This window comes from Nymphaea colorata, chromosome 5, assembly GCF_008831285.2.
Source record: "Nymphaea colorata isolate Beijing-Zhang1983 chromosome 5, ASM883128v2, whole genome shotgun sequence".
Classification (NCBI taxonomy): Eukaryota; Viridiplantae; Streptophyta; class Magnoliopsida; order Nymphaeales; family Nymphaeaceae; genus Nymphaea; species Nymphaea colorata.
In genome coordinates this window covers 13,472,802-13,478,801 of record NC_045142.1, presented here as the reverse complement: position 1 = coordinate 13,478,801, position 6,000 = coordinate 13,472,802, and positions in this window count along the sequence as shown.

The window sequence follows — 6,000 nt, the reverse complement described above, 5'->3', positions numbered from 1 at the left end:
GACTGCTCTGAGTATGAAAATATTCAACCATATGTAGAGCATGGTTCAGCAAAATAGGAATACAATTATATCAAACAAAAACCAATATGCAACTTAAGTCTACCGCTTGTGAGTTGAAACTTTAAGCCACACCAAGGGCAAGCTTACTACCACAAATGTAGTAACATAATCTATTGAGACTTACAAAGATACATCAATAGTTTAACAACCATCAAACATGGTCAAGCTCAAGACCATCGCCTGTGAGCTAACACAAGGCTAAGCTTACTACTACAAATGTAGTAATACAATCTATTGAGGGTTACAAAGATATACCAATAGTCTAACAACCTCCAAACGTGGTCAAGCTCACGACCATCACCTATGAGCTAATACCTTGAACCTCACCAAGGTTAAGCTTACTACCACAAATGTAGTAACACAATTCATTGAGGGTTACAAAGTTAGACCAATAGTCTAACCACTACCAAACATGGTCATAGGGAAAGCATCAGTAGAAATCTTGGCGGGCACAAACACAGGCAGATAGAGATAATTTCACAAGGCAGTCCATAAAGACCAAGAGTAACATGTAGCGAAACTTCCTTAGATATCCCAAAACGACATTGTAGCAGCATGTCCAACCACCTAGCCTTAACCCAAGTGGTAGACTGGCCCCTCTAAGCACCTGGGTTGAGAGACTAGGAGATGCCTCGCTCTCCACATCAACAGAAACATAGGCACTTGTGCAGCCCAATACCCTATGGACAGTCTGGTGCAGATAGATGAACGGAGCCACAGTGAGCCTATGACACCCAATAACCTTCCCGGACAAACTAACCACCAAACTCCACTTGCACTCTCATGTGTCATAGCATAAGACATATTTGGTGTTCTTTTGTATATCAGCAAACGATTTGTCATATCAAAACATATTCCAATAATTCATCATTGAACCCAGCCTTAAACACAATTCTCAAGACCAACAAGTTCAACTACCTCAGAATACATTGCCTTACAAAATTATGATCACTCTAATCAAATTGGGTGATAATAGGCATTGATGGTCAGCATATCTTTGGGTAGAACAACTTTCAAATTTCATTAATATAACATTTTCATGTACAGCATTATCGACGTTCAAATGTGTCCACAAAATTGTCCACTTTTTCATGAATATGCACATGTATGAGCAGGATTATCTATGACCTAGTGTATTCATATAGTTGGCATGAATACAAATAGATATGAATAACACTATTTCAATTCTATTAGGTACATAAGATTGCCAAGTATATATGCATAAGAACAATATTATTTCAACTCTAGCGTGAACAAATAGCTATCAGGGATATACATGTATGTCAAAAATTATCTCTACTTTAGTATGCACATATGATTGTCATATTGATAGGTAAGAACAATATTATCTTATCTTGATATATTCATATGATTGTCATATATATTCAAGCAAGAACATTATGATCTCATATCTGTTATATTCATATGGTTTTCAAATATATTCTTGTAAGAACTATATTATCTTACATGTGATATATCTATATCATTGTTGTATATATTCAAGCAAGAACAATATTATCTTATCTCTAATATATCTATATAGTTGTTTTATATATTCATGTAAGAACAATATTATATCATCTCTAATATCTTTATATGATTGTCATATATATTCAAGCAAGAATAATATTATATCATCTATGATATATCAATATGATTGTCATATATATGTGTATAACAACAACATTATGTCATCTATGATATCTATATTATTGCCATATATATTAAAAAAAGAACAGTGTTACCTTACCTCTAATATATCCATATGGTTATAATATATATTCATGTAAGAACCTTATTATCTCATTTCTGAGATCTTTATATGATTGTTACATATATTCAAGCAATAACGATATTATCTCATCTATGATGTATGCATAAGGTTGTCATACATATATATATATATGTGTGTGTGTGTGTGTGTAACAAAAACATTATCTCATTCATGATATATCTATATGATTGTCATATGTATTCAAGCAAAAACAATATTATCTCATCTTGATATATCCATATGATTATTGTATAAATTTATGTAAGAACTGTATTATCTCATTTTTGATGTCTCTATATGATTGTTATATATATTCAAGCAATAATAGTATTATCTTATATGATCTACCATATCATTGTCATATATACATATATATAACAATATATATATATGATATATCTATATAAATGTCATATATATATATATATATATATGTGTGTGTGTGTGTGTGTGTGTGTGTGTGTAACAACAGTATTTTCTCATTTATGATATGACTATGTAATTGTCATATATATGTGTAAGAATAGTCATATCTCATCTTTGATATATCTGTATGGTTGTCATATATATTCATGTAAGAATAGTATTACCTCATCTCTGATATATATATATATATATATATATATATAAACTGTCATATATATTCAATCAATAACTGTATTATCTCGTCTTTGATACATTTGTATGCTTGTCATATATATTTATGTAAGAACAATATTATTTCATCTTTGATATATTTATATGATTGTCATACATATTCAAGCAGGAACAATATTATATCATTTATAATTTATTCATAAGATTGTCATATATATATGTGCATAACAACATTATTATCTCAACTATCATATATTCGTATGATTGTCATACATATTCATGCAAGAACAATATTATCGCATCTATGATCTATCCCTATGATTGTTAAATAAATGTGCATAACAACAATATTATCTCATCTATAATATGTTCATATGGTTGTCATATATATGTGTGTAACAACAACATTATATCATCTAAGATATATCCTTATGGTTGTCATATATATATTCGAGCAAGAATAATATTATCACATGTCTGATATATCTTTATGAATGTCATGTATATATGTGTAACAACAACATTATCTCATATTTTCTGTTTTCTCTAAAGTTAGTAGACATGTCTCACAAAATTATATACTACATCAGTTTAATATTACTTTGATACAAATAACATCTTTCCCTACTCAATAACAGACACATGTTTAACTTTGCATATTACCGAAAGCATATATATATATATATATATATATATATATATATATATATATATATATATATATATATATATATAAACAAAATATACATGAACTACATGTTTCACTCATAGGTGGATATCCCATACAGTTTTTTTATAGGCCTAGTCTCTTACAGCCATACGGTCTCATTGCATGCTATAACTCTCGACATGATCATATATTAATATATTCTGACATGCATGTACTCATATTTCTACAATACATTGTAACATATATTCAATTGCATAATTCCACACACACACACACACATATTTATATCCATATATACACAACATAAAATACATGAACTATATGTTGCACTTAGGTCTAAATATTTCCATACCTAAAAATATAAGGTCTGCTCACTCAATCTGCCTGCGGATCTGTGTACTTCAAGCGCAGTCCACCAAGACTCTAGTCTATGATAGTTGTTGCACTAGCTCTCTCTCTACACCCTTGCAACATATATATGTGTATATATTTACGATTAGATCATAACATACTCAATTCAAAACTGCATAGATGTCCAAAAATGGGCTTGTTTCTGTTTCTAAATACATACTTGAGGAATTTATGAACAAATCCAGTCCTGGTTGACTACTACTAATCAGTTCCTTCTCTTTCCTTGCACTACACATACATAATCATATATGTCCAGATTACCACATACTCTTTAGCACATGACAATATCTTTACATTCAAGATTATCAACCCAAACTAAGTAGAGCACTCACTTAAATAGAGATGACTTGAATCCAAATCAGCAGCCCACTAATTTCCTTCTCTAACACTTCAAAGGAAGATGACAAGAGAATAAGTCATTATCGTCAACTTAGATTTCAAGTAGGAATGCAGCAAGAAAATAGAAGTCATCTCCACCTCTCTCAATTTTTTTTGCTAAAGAAGTCTTTCCCACTATGATAGCAGCAAGTAGAAGACTAAAATGCTGCCTTCATCTATGTTGCCTTCAGCGGAAGTTTGTCACCCGCTTGAATGCCGCCAGCCGGTGCCAGCTGCCTTTCAGCTCTCCCTTTCTCTCGTTCGATTGATAAGTGGTAACCCAGCCATAGCCATAGCGGTTTACAGGCGGGCTGGGCCGCGTAGGGGGTCATGAAGTATATTTCTACACCAGTCATGCATCCACCATTTTGAATGTGTCTTCTTCTGAACTTTCTTAGTTTATTTGTGATTTGGCACCGCTTAAATTGGATGACATAAATTAAAGGTGGGTTTTGGGTTGGGTACCTGACGATGTACTTGGCCAGGTCCTTCGAGTAAAATAAGGGCTTGGGCCAGCCGACACTAGACTTCAGGCCAGGCCAGATTTGGCCCGGTAACATATGTATTATATTAATATAATGAAATATTATATTTATATATTAAATATGAATATTCTTTTCACAAAAATCGGGTCGGACCAGCGGGCCCGGGCCTGGCGTTGATGGTTGGGCCCTCGGCTGCAGGCATAGGCCCTAGGCAGGCCCAAGCCTGGCTTCGAACTGGATGCCCAAGCTTTGTGTAAATGTAGAGCCATTGGTTGTGAATGCATGAACCTTTAACTCCGAAACGGTCAAGCACAAACATTTGTAGGTTTATGCCCCCTAATTATGTTTTTGCAGTAATGGCTTTCTACTCCACTTTATTTCCAAGGCAGATCCCTTCACATAAATTCGAACGAAAGCTTCGCTTGACGTTATTCATCACTAAAACAAATCACAATTAAGAAAACAAGGTTCTAAGCTAGTAAACAATCATCTTAGTCATTAATCTTTACAAGGTAGATGGTTAAAAAATTGTTAAGAAGTGTGAATTAACCAAAACACCATTTCGCCTTTTCTCTCAACCACCTAGCTTGGAATTATTAACGATCAAAATGGTTCTTTATGGATCTAATACCTAAGAGTCTCTATATGCACATGCATGGCTTTACCAACTTCGCAGCATACTTTATGCCACAGAAGTTTGGCTCGGATGCAAGAGAGTCAACAACTTTTGGAGTTGTAACCACGCGTGAGCCCACATGGATACTCAATGTTGCTGCTGTAGTTCGACCCCTGAAAATAAATATGCCGTTTCAGGGTAACCTGTTCACCATGAAAAAATGAACCTTTAAGAAAATAAATATGTTGCTTCAGGTTAATGGTCGACATACTTTTCTCTGATGTTTTTCTGAAAACATCACTAAAGCTTTTACTTGCGTTTTCCCAAATTGTTACTAACATTTTTTTTTTCTAGTCAGCAATGGGCCTTTTTTTTTTGTGGTAGCTTGGCATAGCATAGAAAGAGGGGGAGAAAGATTGAGAGATATTTATTTCCAAATTCTGCTGGTTTATCTAAATTCAAGAAGAACAAGATCAATTTTTATGTATTATATTTAAAAGTCTTACCAAAAGACTATACTTTTGCCAATAAATGAAAGACAAGATTTTTTGGGGATCGAAACTGAAAAGTATTTGTTTGGATATGCTAGCAAGCAGATAGGCCCCATAACATTAAGATTCAAGTTTTGGAGTTGCCAAGAGATTCGAAAAGTATGAGAGGTTTGTTAATTTCAATATTTTTAGAAAAACCCTGCCACTAAAAGAGCATATTTCCAAACGCCTGTTGGCATTCTCAAGACGCCATTTAAAGAAATCGGCGGTGCAGGGCAGGGCGTGTATGGTGAGCATGCTTGCCATGCCCAACCGATAAATGATTTTTAATGTTATCCCAACATTACGACCCAATTGATTACGGTGCACTTTTTATATACAATCCACCGTTTTACCGGTGTTCTTAGAGGCCCCATGTTTTTTTTTTTTTTTTTACAATTAGGTGCAACAGGGTGGGGATGTAAGGCTGTGCGTCTGGTCGGGTCGGGTACCCATGCCCCGTGGTACCCAGCTGACTC